This window comes from Macaca thibetana, chromosome 4 (assembly GCF_024542745.1).
Source record: "Macaca thibetana thibetana isolate TM-01 chromosome 4, ASM2454274v1, whole genome shotgun sequence".
Taxonomy (NCBI): Eukaryota; Metazoa; Chordata; class Mammalia; order Primates; family Cercopithecidae; genus Macaca; species Macaca thibetana.
The window spans coordinates 68,053,936-68,067,883 of record NC_065581.1 but is presented as its reverse complement, the minus strand read 5'-3'; the positions used below and the strand labels follow the sequence as shown (position 1 = coordinate 68,067,883).

The window sequence follows — 13,948 nt, the reverse complement described above, 5'->3', positions numbered from 1 at the left end:
CCCATCTCTACTAAAAATACAAAACAAAGCAAAAATAGCTGGTGGTGCATGCCTGTAATCCCAGCTATTCAGACGGCTGAGGCACGAAAATCACTTGAACTCTGGAAGTGGAGGCTGCAGTGAGCCAAGATCATGCCACTGCACTCCAGCCTGGGTAACAGAGCAAGACTCCATCTCAAAAAAAAAAAAAAAAAAAATCCCTCTACATCAAAATGTACACATCCAGTCTGAAATCATTTGCCTTAAAATATCTCAGAGGGGGAAAATTTGTAAGAGGATAAATTAAACAAAGTGAATAACTGTATAAACATTGACAACCATTAAATTTGGGTGATGGGTACATGGGGACCCACAGTATAGTATTATACCTTTCTGTATTTTGAAAATTTTCATAATAAAAGCTTAATCAACAATTTAAAAAATCACATTTCTGATCTCTTTCCACAAGAGATTGCTTAAGGCCAAGTGGCAACGAATATGTAAAACACAATTAGCATATTCTCATAAGTTACACAAATTCACTTGCCCCTTAATACCTTAAACTGTGGCAGGTGTGCATCTAGAGGGCCAACTGAGCATGCCTCTAATGTGAGGAAAATTATAAAGTTGAGTGGGGAAAAGCTTGGAGAAAAGAAAGTTTTCTGAGAGGGCTTAAATTAAATCATGATATGTAGGTCTTAAACTGGTTCTGAGTGTGCCCTAAAAATGTATCTAGTAGAAAAATAGGCTATGTCTTATGCTTCAATTACTGGAATAGCTGTGACATTTCACGCCTAAGCATCTTTCCAGTGACCTGACTCTGGAGTGGTGACTTGGTTCCCTTGACCGACTGCAGAGGGGGTGGTGTGGAGGCGGGCAGCGGGCTGGATTGGTAGGAAATCAACGGCAGCTCATTTGCCCATCGGTGATCATGCCTGTCAGGCTGCTTGCACGACAGGAGAGGCAGCTTTGCTTTGGCAGAACATCTGAAAATGTCAGTCTTATTCTTTTCTGAAGCCATTTTTGCCTTTTACATTTTAATTATTTTAAATTTTGGAAAGTATCTGAACACGGTGAGAATCTTTATTCTGTCATTTTGGCACTGACTGTACTCATAGATTGATTCCCATTTCTAGTCAATTCTTTTCAGATTTTCTCAATAAAAACTGAATACAAATAATTTGGAGTGTTCTATTAATTGTGAAAAGTTGGTGATGTTGAGCATTTTTTCATATGTTTGTTGGCCATTTGTGTATCTTCTTTCGAGAATTGTCTATTCATGTCGTTAGCCCACTTTTTGGTAGGATTTTTTTTTTCTCTTACCGATTTGCTTGAGTTTGTTGTAGATTCTGGATATTAGTCCTTTGTCAGATTTATTGATTGTGAAGATTTTCTCCCACTCTGTGGGTTTTCTGTTTACTCTGCTGACTGTTCCTTTTGCCATACAAAAATGCTTTAGTTTAATTAGGTCCCAGCTATTTATCTTTGTTTTTATTGCATTTGCTTTTGGGTTCTTGGTCATGAAATCCTTGCTCAAGCCAATGTCTAGAAGGGTTTTTCCAATGTTATCTTCTAGAATTTTTATAGTTTTAGGTCTTAGGTTTAAGTCCTTAATTCATCTTGAGTTGATTTTTGTATAAGGTGAGAGATGAAGATCCAGTTTCATTCTCCTACATGTGGCTAGTCAGTTATCCCAGCATCATTCATTGAATAGGGTGTCTTTTCCTCACTTTATGTTTTTGTTGGCTTTGTCAAAGATCAGTTGGCTGTAAGTATTTAGGTTTATTTCTGGGTTCTTTATTCTGTTCCATTGGTCTATGTGCCTATTTTTATTCCAGCACCATGCTGTTTTGGTAACTATGGCCTTGTAGTACAGTTTGAAATCAGGGCCAGGTGCAGTGGTTCATGCCTATAATCCCAGCACTTTGGGAGGCCAAGGCAGGCGGATCATGAGGTCAGGAGTTCGAGACAAGCCTGGCCAACATGGTGAAAATCCATCTCTCTAAAAATACAACAAAAATAGCCAGGCATTGTGGCAGGTGCCTGTAATCCCAGGTACTCAGGAGGCTGAGGCAGGAGAATTGCTTGAACCTGGGAGGCAGAGGTTGCACTGAGCTGAGACCGTGCCATTGCACTCCAGGCTGGGTAACAGAGAGCGAGACACCGTCTCAAAAAAAAAAAAAAAAGAAATCAGGTAGTGTGATGCCTTCAGATGTGTTATTTTTGCTTAGTCTTGCTTTGGCTGTGTGGGCTCTTTTTTGGTTCCACGTGAGTTTTAGAGTTGTTTTTTCTAATTCTGTAAAGAATGATGGCAGTATTTTGATGGGAATTGCATTGAATTTGTAGATTGCTTTTGGCAGTATGGTCATTTTCACAATATTGATTCTGCTCATCCATGAACATGGGATGTGTTTCCGTTTGTTTGTGTCATTTATGATTTCTTTCAGCAGTGTTTTGTAGTTTTCCTTGTAGAGGTCTTTCAACTCCTTGGTAAGGTATATTCCTAAGTACTTTATTTTATTTTTTTTTTTTTGTAGCTATTGTAAAAGGGGTCAAGTTCTTGATTTGATTCTCTGCTTGGTTGCTGTTGATGTATAGAAGAGCTATTGATTTGTGTACATTAATCTTGATCCAGAAATTTTGCTGAATTATTTTATCAGTTCTAGGATCTTTCCAGAGGAATCTTTAGAGTTTTCAAGGTAAACGATCATATTGTCAGCAGTGACAGTTTGACTTTCTCTTTGCCAGTTTGGATGCCCTTTATTTCTTTCTCTTGTCTGGTTGCTCTGGCTAGGACTTCCAGTACTATGTTGAAGGGGCGTGGTAGAGTGGACATCCTCGTCTTCTTCCAGATCTTAGAGAGAATGCTTTCAACTTTTCCCATTCAGTATTATGTTGGCTGTGGGTTTGTCATAGATGGCTTTTATTACATTAAAGTATGTCCCTTGTCTGCCGATTTTGCTGAAGTTTTAATCATAAAGCGATGTTGGATTTTGTCAAATGGTTTTTCTGCATCTATTGAGATGATCATGTGATTTTTGTTTTTAATTCTGTTTATGTGGTATATCACATTTATTGACTTGTGTATGTGAAACCATTCCTGCATCCCTGGTATGCAACTCACTTGATCGTGGTGGATTATCTTTCTGATATGTTTTTGGATTCGGTTAACTAGTATTTTGTTAAGGGTTTTAGCATCTATGTTCATCAGCAATATTGGTCTGTAGTTTTCTTGTTGGGCTATGTCCTTCCCTGGTTTTGGTATTATGTGCACATAGAACAAATTAGAGAGGGTTCATTCTTTCTCTGTCTTGTGGAGTAGTGTCAAAAGGATTGGTACAAATTCATCTTTGAATGGTAGAATTCTGCTGTGAATCTGTCTGGTCCTGGACTTTCTTTTGTTGGTAACTTTTTAATTACTATTTCAATCTTGCCACTTGTTATTGGTCTGTTCAGGGTATCTAATTCTTCCTGATTTAAGCTAGGCGAGTTGTATTTTTCCAGGAATTTATCCATCTCTTCTAGGTTTTCTAGTTTATGTGTGTAAAGGTATTCATAGTAGCCTTGAATGATCTTTTGTATTTCAGTGGTGTCAGTTGTAATATCTCCTGTTTCATTTCTTAGTGAGGTTATTTGGATTTTCTTTCTTCTTTTCTTGGTTAATCTAATGGTCTATCAATTTTATTTATCTTTTCAAATAGTCTACTTTTTGTTTCATTTATCTTTTGTATTTTTTTGTTTGTTTGTTTCAATTTCATTTAGTTCTGTTCTGATCTCGGTTATTTCCTTTCTTCTGCTGGGGCTGGGTTTGGTTTGTTCTTGTTTCTCTAGTTCCTTGAGGAGTGACCTTAAAATGTGCTCTTTCAGTCTTTTTTATGTAGGTGTTTAGGGCTATGAACTTTCCTCTTAGGACCATCTTTGCTGTGTCCAAGAGGTTTTGGTATGTTTTGTCATTGTCATTCAGTTTGAAGAATTTTTAAATTTCCATCTTGATTTTGTTTTTGACCCAATGCTCATTCAGGAGCAAGTTATTTAATTTCCATGTATATGAACAGTTTTAAAGGTTCCTTTTGGAGTTGATTCCCAGTTTTATTCCACTGTGGTCTGAGAGAGTGCTTGATATAATTTCAATTTTCTTAAATTTATTTAGGCTTGTTTTATAGCATATTATATGGTCTATCTTGGAGAAAGTTCCATGCACTGTTGAATAGAATGTGTATTCTGCAGTTGTTGGATGGAATGTTCTGTATTTATCTGTTAAGTTCATTTGTTCCAAGGTATAGTTTAAATCCATTGTTTCTTTGTTGACTTTCTGTCCTGATGATCTGTCTAGTGCTGTCATTGGAGTACTGAAGTCCCCACTATTATTGTGTTGCTGTCTATCTCATTTCTTAGGTCTATCAGTAATTTTTTTATGAATTTGGGAGCTCCAGTGTTAGGTGCATATATGTTTAGGGTTGTGATATTTTCCTGCTGGACAAGGCCTTTTACCATTATATAATGTCCTTCTTTGTCTCTTTTAACTGCTGTTGCTTTAAAGTTTGTTCTGTCTGGTATAAGAATAGCTACTCATGCTTGCTTTTGGTGTCCATTTGTATGCAATGCCTTGTTCCACCCCTTTACTTTAAGTTTATGTGAGTCCTTATGTGTTAGGTGAGTGTCTTGAAGGCAGCAGATAGTTGGTGAGTTCTTATCCATTCTGCAGTTCTGTATCTTTTAAGTGGAGCATTTAGGCCATTTACATTCAATGTTAGAATTTAAATGTGAGGTACCATTGCATTCAGCGAGCTATTTGTTCCCTGTGTACTTTTGTTTGTTTGTTTTTTGTTTTTGCTTTTTAACTTGTATTTTTGTTTTATAGGTCCTATGTGATTTATGATTTAAACAGGTTCCATTCTGATGTGTTTCCAGGACTTGTTTCAAAATTTAGAGTTCCTTTTAGCAGTTCTTGTAGTGGTGGTTTGGTAATGGTGAATTATCTCAGCATTTGTTTGTCTGAAAAAGACTAGCTTTCCTTCATATATGATGCTTAGTTTTGCTGTATACAAAATTCTTTGCTGATAATTGTTTCGCTTGAGGAGGCTGAAGATAGGGCCCCAATCCCTTCTAGCTTGCAGGATTTCTGCTGAGAAATCTGTGTTAATCTGATAGGTTTTCCTTTACAGGTTACCTGGTGCTTCTGTCTCACAGCTCTTAAGATTATTTCCTTCATCTTAACTTTGGATAACCTGATGACAATGTGCCTAGGCAATGATGATCTTTTTGTGATGAATTTTGCAGGTGTTATTTGTGCTTCTTGTATTTGGATGTCTAGATCTCTAGCAAGGCTGGGGAAGTTTTCCTTGATTATTCCCCCAAATATGTTTTCCAAGCTTTTGGAATTCTATTCTTCCTCAGGAACACCAGTTATTCTTAGGTTTGGTTGTTTAGCATAATCCCAGAATTCTTGGAGGCTTTGTTCATATTTTCTTATTTTTTTTTTTTTTTTTTTTGTCTTTGATAGATTGGGTTAATTTGAAGACCTTGTCTTTGAGCTGTGAATTTTTCCTCTATTTCTTCAATTCTACTGCTGAGCTTTAGCATTTCTAAAATTGTGTCCAAAGTTTCCTGAAATTTTTATTGCTTTTTCTTTAAGCTTTCTATTTCTTTGAATATTTCTCCCTTCACTTCTTGTATCATTTTTTGGATTACCTTGCATTGGGCTTCACCTTTCTCTGGTGCCTCCCTGATTAGCTTAATGACTAACCTTCTGAATTCTTTTTCAGGTAAATCAGGCATTTCTCTTGGTTAGAATCCATTGCTGGTGAACTAATGTGATTTTCTGGGGGTGTTAAAGAGCCTTGTTTTGTCATATTACAGACTTGGTTTTCTGGTCCCTTCTCATTTGGGTAGGCTCTGTCAGAGGGAAGGTCTAGGGCTGAAGTTTGTTCAGATTCTTTTGTCCCATGGGGTGTTCCCTTGATGCAGTACTCTCCCCCTTTTCCTAGGGATGTGGCTTCCTGTGAGCTGAACTGCAGTGATTTTGTCTTTCTTCTGGGTCTAGCCACCCAGTGAATCTATCCAGCTCTAGGCTGGTACTGGGGGTTGTCTGCACACAGTCCTGTGATGTTAACCATCTATGGGTCTCTCAGCCATGGATACCAGTGCTTGTTCTGGTGGAGGTGGCAGGGGGGTGCAATGGGCTCCATGAGGATTAGCTTTTTTTTTTTTTTTTTGAGACCCAGGGTGGAGTGTAGTGGTGTGATCCCAGCTCACTGCAACCTCTGCCTCTCGGGTTCAAGCAATTGTCCCTGCCTTGGCCTCCTGAGTAGCTGGGATTACAGGTGCCCACCACCACATCCAGCTAATTTTTGTAGTTTTAGTAGAGATGGGATTTTGCCATGTTGGCCAGGCTGGTTTCGAACTCCTGACCTCAGGTGATCCACCCATCTTGGCCTCCCAAAGTGCTGAGATTACAGGCATGAGCCACCGTGCCCAGCCACTTTGGTGGTTCAATGCTCTATTTTTGTGCTGTTTGGCCTCCTGCCAGGAGGCGGCATTTCCAGAAAGCATCAGCTGTGGTAGCATGGTGTTGGGCAAGGCCCTAGAACTCCCAAGAGCATATGCCCTTTGTCATCAGCTACCAGGGTGGGTAGGCAAGGACATTCAGGTGGGGGCAGGGGTAGGCATGTCTGAGCTCAGACTCTCCTTGGGTGGGTCTTGCTGCTGTTGGGGATGGGGGTGAGATTCCCAGGTCACTGAAGTTGTGTATCTAGGAGGATTATGGCTGCCTGTGCTGAGTCATGCAGGTTGTCAGGGACATGCTGGAAAGCCAGCAGTTATAGTCCTCACCCAGCTCCCATGCAAATTGAAGAGTCGGTCCCACTCCCACTGTGCCCCACCCAACAACCCTGAATCTGTTATCAGGTGGTGGCCAAGATGGGCATGAAAACTTGCCCCAGGCTACCCATCTCCCAGCTGTGAAAGAAAAGAGCTTGGTTCTTCCCCACCTGTGGAGTCTGCACACCAGATTTGCGCCCTCCCCCAAGTTCTGGCCAAGAGGCTTCTCACCCCGCTCAAATTGTTACAAAGTTCAGCTAGAGCTTTCCTTCTCCCAGTGGAGTTTTACCCCTTGCTTCTCTGGTCACTCTTCCGATGGATCCCTGTGGTGCCAGGCAGGAATGGGCTGCTTGGGGACCCAGCAAGTTCCCAGGGCCTTTCTACTGCTTCCTCTACCCCTGTATTTCACTCGGCTCTCTAAATTGACTCAGCTCCAGGCAAGGTCAGAAACTTCTCCCACAAACAGACCTTCAGCTTCTCCAGTGGGGGTGTGTGTTCCGGAGACAAAGGTCTCCCCTTCCCACTTCCACCATTCGGGAACTCACAGAATATATTTGGGGTGTCTCCTGGGTCCTGCAGGAGCAGTCCGCTTCCTTCAGAGGTCTGTGGGTCCTCTCTGGATGCTGGTTTGTTCTTGCAGTTGATCTGGAGCTTAAATTCACAGCGTGAGACTCCGCACGCTGCTGTGTCCAGAGCTGCAATCTAGTCTTGCCTCCCCTGTACCATTATGATCCCTCTCTCTTGCAACACACTTTTAAACAACCAGGTCCCATGAGAACTCACTCACGATCACAAGAATAGCATGGCGGAAGTCCACCCCTATGATCCAATTACCTCCTACCAAGCCTCTCTTCCAACACTGGGGATTACAATTCAACATTAGATTTGGGCAAGGACACAAATCCAAACCATATCCGTTAGCTTGACGTCTCCCAGCCTCATCTTCCTCAAATACCTCCCACCTTTGTCAGTCATCACCTGCCCTCTGCACTTCAAGGTGGAATTTTTTGCTAGCTTTCTTATATTGATATTAAAAACTTAGGAGAGTCCAAATCTTTTAGTATTTTGAGTGATTTTGAAAAATGGTGCATTTTATCTAATAAATATCTAAAAGAATTTAGCACAACACATTTTATAGCAATTTAAAGTTTTGAAGATTCTTCTCATATTTTCTAAATTAAAACAAATACAGTACATATATATTACATATTATACAATATATATAAATTCTATACATGTAACTTATCACAGTAAGTAGTAGGTGTTAGCTCTCACATATGGGGCTCATAGCACATAGGGAAAGGAGATCCACTGTAAAGTAACAAGAGCAGTATATTTTATGTAGGCAGACACGACAAAAAGGAATCCAAGAGCAGTAACTATTTAAACTATTGCTGATCAACAGGAAGTTGGCATAGGGAAGAATGTTTGTAGGTAGCAGGGCTTCATTTCTCTTGAGAGAGACAATGGCCAGAGTTTAGCAGAGCAAATCTTAGAGGGATTTTGTGTATAAATAATCAAAATAAGGATCCAGTTGCCCAAATTGCAAGAAAGGGGAGGACAAGGTCTTAAAGCCTGCCCAGTCATTGCTCTGGAGGTCAATGTCCTAGTAATAGCAACTTGAATACTGTAACACTTTTCTATTGTTGTCTAAGCAATTACCACAAATGTAGTGGCTTAGCACAGCACACATTTATTAGTTCAGTTTCTTTTTTTTTTTTTTTTTTTGAGACGGGGTCTTGCTCTGTCACCCAGGCTGGAGTGCAGTGGCCGGATCTCAGCTCACTGCAAGCTCCGCCTCCCAGGTTCACGCCATTCTCCTGCCTCAGCCTCCCGAGTAGCTGGGACTACAGGTGCCCGCCACCTCGCCCGGCTAGTTTTTTGTATTTTTTAGTAAAGACGGGGTTTCACCTTGTTAGCCAGGATGGTCTCGATCTCCTGACCTTGTGATCCGCCCGTCTCGGCCTCCCAAAGTGCTGGGATTACAGGCTTGAGCCACCGCGCCCGGCCTATTCAGTTTCTTTTCCATAGGTCAGAAGACTGGGAATCAATTAGTAGGGTCTTCTGCTCAGGGTCTCACTAGGCTGAAATCAAAGTTGGGCAGGGCTGGGACCTCACCTGAGGTTTGGAGTCCTCTGTGTTGAACCCCATTTAGATGGCTGGCAGAATTCAGAGTCTTAAGGGGGTAGCAATGAGGTCCTTGTTTTCTTGCTGGCTGTCAGCCACAGATTGTTTTCAGCTCCTACAGGCCACCCTCAGGTCTCAGCCAATGGTGCTTTCACAAGATGGCAGTTTACCTTTTCAAAGCCAGCAGGAGAATCTGCCTCCAGCAGGCTACAGCAGAGTCTTATAAAAGGCAAAATGATCCCTGGAGTGACTGTCCCATCACCTTTGCCACGTAATGTAGCCTAATCAAGGAAATGACTGTCCCCACAAGACTAGTAACTACAGAGTGGAGTGCTGCTGCAGACAAATTCAAGGTCTCCACAGCTGTATCAGCCAGCCAGAAAAACCAGCAGTGGGAAGGTGGCCTTCCCTCACATTCCCTTTCAAATCACAATCAGTGCCTCTAATTGGCAGAACTTAATTTGCATGCATAACTCACTAGAAATGTAATTTGTGGCATTCTAACCCCTTCAGAATGAAAATGCTCCCCAAAAGCTTAGAATGGAGAACAAAGTCAGATGTGTAGAAGGGAAGTGGTCTGCATGCCAGCCATGGCATCTACATGAAGGATAAGCGATCGCTGCAGTGACAGGATGACGAGGCCTGGTCAGTGTATTAGGGTGCTCCACAGAAACAGAACCAACAGGATAGATAGAATCTATAAGAGATGCTTTATTATAGGAATTGGCTCACAAGATTATAAAAGCCAAGAAGTACCACATATGCCATTTGTAAGCTGGAGAACCGGAGAAATTGGTGATGTAATTCTTTCTGAGTTTGAAGGCCTGAAAAACTGGGAGGCCACTGGTGCAAGTCCCAGAGTCCAAAGGCCTGAGAACCTAGATCTCTGATGTCTGAGGGCAGGAGAAGATGGATGTCCCAGCTCCAGAAGAGGCAGAAATTCATCTTTTCTCTCCCCTTTTGTTCTATCCAGGCCCTCGACAGTTGGCTGATACATGTCCACATTGGTGAGGGCGATCTTAACTCAGCCTATTGATTCAAATGCTACTTGCTTCAGGAAACACCCTCACAGACACAGCCAGAAGTAATGTTTTACCCACTATCTGGGCAATCCTTAACTCAGTCAAGTTGATATACCTAAAATTAACCATCACAGCCAGGATTAATTAGCTGGAAGAGCATTAAATGTATGACATGAGTCATACTTTTTTTTCTTTCTTAAAGTAGAGAAAGGCACTTTATGTATCTAATTTATACCTATCCTTATTCCAGAAAGGACTGAAAGAGGAGAGAAGAGCTATGTGTTGGTAGAGAAAGAAAGGGAGCATTCTAGTCAGCATTAACCTATATAAAACTGGGCAATAAAAATATCTGGATTGTTTTGCCTAGGAGAAACATTTAGTATGTAGGTATGGAGGATGATAGAGGGCTGTGACTCATATAATCAAGGGCTCAGGTTTGATATGAGACAATCTACTCAGAAATCCTGATATTTCTGAGCAGCAGAATGAAAATGAGGGATAACTATTAAAACAAAATCTCGTGTAAGCACTTTTAAAAATAAGGAATCCAGCTGAGTCACTGACTTCAGGATGAGATAAAATACGAAAATCTCCTGGCAAAGAATCCAAATTTTATATCCCATTAAACTTTCAGATGCCAATTTGAATACAATGATCTCCTGTGTTAAGAAAAATACAATGTTTTAAGATAATGGTTACAGGCCACAGTCTATAACATCTCAGTTTATAAATTCAAATTTTTCCAAAGGAGCTAAGAAAAGACAAGCCCTGCAAAAACACATTCCTAGTTTCTTCCTTTTGCATGTTTTCAACTTCCAATATTATAAATTGCTTCTAAAAGCTCTTTTGTTTTTCATCTCCTTGTCACACCTGCATCAATAACAAACTCCATTCTCAATCTGTCCTTGATTCCTTTTTATAAGCAATAGCTAATTAGGAGTATTTGTGGTTTCAAGGCATCAGACAAGATTCTATTCGGTAAAACTAAGTTAGAAATACATGGCCTAAATACATATAAACCTTATTCTAAAAGAATATAGGATGTTACAGAATTTTAAGTAACTTTCATAAGTTATTGATCATTAAGTAATCTTCATATTCATTAACCAATGCTATGTAAGGCATAAAAATAAATTACAGGCTCAAAGTGTAATCTGTACGGAAGTATTCTTCAAAGGAACAGGAGTGGACATTGAACATGTTTTACGGATTATTAAAATCTTTTTTTTTTTTGAGACAGAGTCTTGCTCTGTTGCCCAGGCTGGAGTGCAGTGGCGCGATTTCAGTTCACTGCAACCTCCACCTCCCAGGTTCAAGCGATTCTCCTGCCTCAGCCTCCCGAGTAGCTGGGATTACAGGCATGCACCACTATGCCTGGCTAATTTTTGTATTTTTAGTAGAGAAGGGGTTTTACCATGTTGATTAGGCTGGTCTTGAACTCCTGACCTCGTTATCTGCCTGCTGAGATTACAGGCGTGAGCCACTGTGCCTGGCCTGGGATTCTTTAAATCTTATTTTTACATTTCTGCAATACATTTTATATATTTTACACATCTATATTGTGTGTCCCAATGAAACTGCTTCTCAGCTAGATGATAGTAGTGGACAAGTAACACTTTTATCTAAAATCTTTGAACACCATCTCTACATCTGATAGTTCCTCTGGTTGAAGTCTGCCTTACCCACAGAGTTCAGTAAAACCACACCTCCCAGCCTCCACTGCAGTGCAAGCATCTGACTTCAGTGTTCATCAAGCTGATATATCTGCACAAGACAATCATTCAGAAATTGGGTTAAATGTGGTGAAAAGGAAGTCACTGGGACACAGGGGTTCTGGGGCCCATGTGGTGGTGGTTGCAGGTTCCTGCCTGCAGAGGTAAAGCTAGCTCACATTATAGGCAGCAGCTACCTTCTTCTCCAGCCAGTGCTGTAGTGGGGTGTGGTTCTGCTGGTGATTCCAAAGATTCTTATTTAGTATCTCCATTCCTACTTAAATCAGCTCAGCAGTTCTTGGAAATGTGGTTGGAGGACCCTCAGCTCTACCAAACTCTTTCAGTGGATCTGTGGGATCTTCCGTTTTCCAAGTACACAAGTATGTGAAGCCAGCTTTTCTTCATCATACCTCAGTTAAAATACCACAGCAGATCGAATGCAGAAGGCGGTATGAGAACACAGCTGCCTTCTATTAAGTTAGATCTTGAAGAGAATAAAACAATGCCACTCTTTGCAATTTCTTTTTTTCTGTTTTGGAGAAGTTATGTTTCGAAACATTATATTTTATGTTAACATGCAATAGGTTTGCTATGGGTTATTTTTAATGAGTTAAGTATGTTAAATATTACTTAGATTTAATTCCTAATACAGTAAGTGTGGGTAGATATCGTACATAAAACAATGTTCTTTGGGGTCCTAAACAATTTAGGGACCTCAAAAGCTTCTAAGAGTAAAGGGTCCCAAACCAAGAAGTTTAATCACCACCAAAATAGATTATGTCGTCTTCATCTAAAAACCTTGAATAGAAACAGCTACATGTTTCTTTAATTTACCACCTAGACTTGGCTGATTATAAGAGAGATGTTGGTTTAGAGATAATAGATGGTATTCCCTCCCTAAAGAGAAGGGGGAGAGGGAGAAGCAGAAAGCAATATATGTTATTTTAGAACCAATGGTCAATAGGAGTATCGTGGAGAGGTATCTGTTTCTACAAATAAAAGATATTTTATTTTTTCTTTATTTTTATTTTTTTGAGACAGAGACTCACCCTGTTGCCCAGGCTGGAGTGCAGTGGCTCCATCTCAGCTCACTGCAACCTCTGTCTCCTGGGTTCACGCAATTCTCCTGCTTCAGCCTCCCAAGTAGCTGGGATTACAGGCGTCCGCCAGCACACCCGGCTACTTTTTTTTGTAGTTTTAGCAGAGACAGGGATTCACCATGTTGTCCAGGCTTGTCTCAAACTCCTGACTTCAAGGGATCCGCCCACCTTGGCCTCCCAAAGTGCTGGGATTACAGCGATGAGTCACCACACCGAGCTTGCAAATTAAAGATCTTAAAGAAGACAGAACGAAGTGCCCACAGGACAATGAACTGATACTGAATATTTGTTAGTCATAAATATTTCTTAATTTCACACATGCCCTCGTATTCATTGTTAGTTCAATAATCTTTTGTAATTCATTTATAGCAAACCAGTCTTAGGGAAGTTGAGAGGAGCTTAGTTCCAGAGGTTGTGGCCACCAAAAACGCTCCTCTTGGACTAGGAAGGGCTTAAAGAATTTTATATATCCAGGAATCTTAGTTTTATCACTCTGCTCACTCTGTGTCTTCTTGATCAATGTCCATGGAGGCTTATATATGGCAAAGTCAGAACACATCTGATTATAAAATGAATATTTAATTAATAAATATCCCACAGAGCCTGTTTAGATTTCGAAAGGTGAAAATCCAGATCTCTGAAGAGTCATCTAGTACCAAAAGTTCAGAAAGTGATAGTCTCATTAAACTTAGGAAGTTCCCTTTGGTTTGGCTGGGGTGAAGTACAGTCACCTGCAATCCTTTAGTCTTCAGTGGTTGTCTTCTGCAACTATTTGCATGCATACATCAAAACACATTAGACTTTATGCTAGGGTGGCAGGGGATCTGTTTCATTAATCACCAAATAGAAAGAGCCTAGCAGTGGCCTGGTGCGGTGCCTCACGCCTGTAATCCCAGCACTCTGCAGGTAGATCACCGGAGGTCAGATGTTTGAGACCAGCCTGGCCAACATGGTGAAACCCTGTCTCTACTAAAAAAAAAAAAAAAAAAAATTAGCCAGGCCTGGTGGCGGGTGCCTGTAATTCCTACTACTTGGGAGGCTGAGGCAGGAGAATCTTTTGAAACCAGAGGCAGAGATTGCAGTGAGCCAAGATCACACCACTGCACTTCAGCCTGGGCGACAGAGCGAGGCTCACTCTCAAAAAAAAAACCAAAACCAAAAACAAAAAACAGAAGGAGCCTCGCAGAAT

The 13,948-nt window shown here is 40.8% G+C and overlaps 1 protein-coding gene across 1 annotated transcript in view; it reads right to left on the bottom strand.

Moving 5' to 3' along the window:
• Positions 1–13,948, bottom strand: part of SMAP1 (small ArfGAP 1) — a 428,466-nt gene that overhangs the window by 246,018 nt on the left and 168,500 nt on the right. The window lies entirely within an intron of this gene.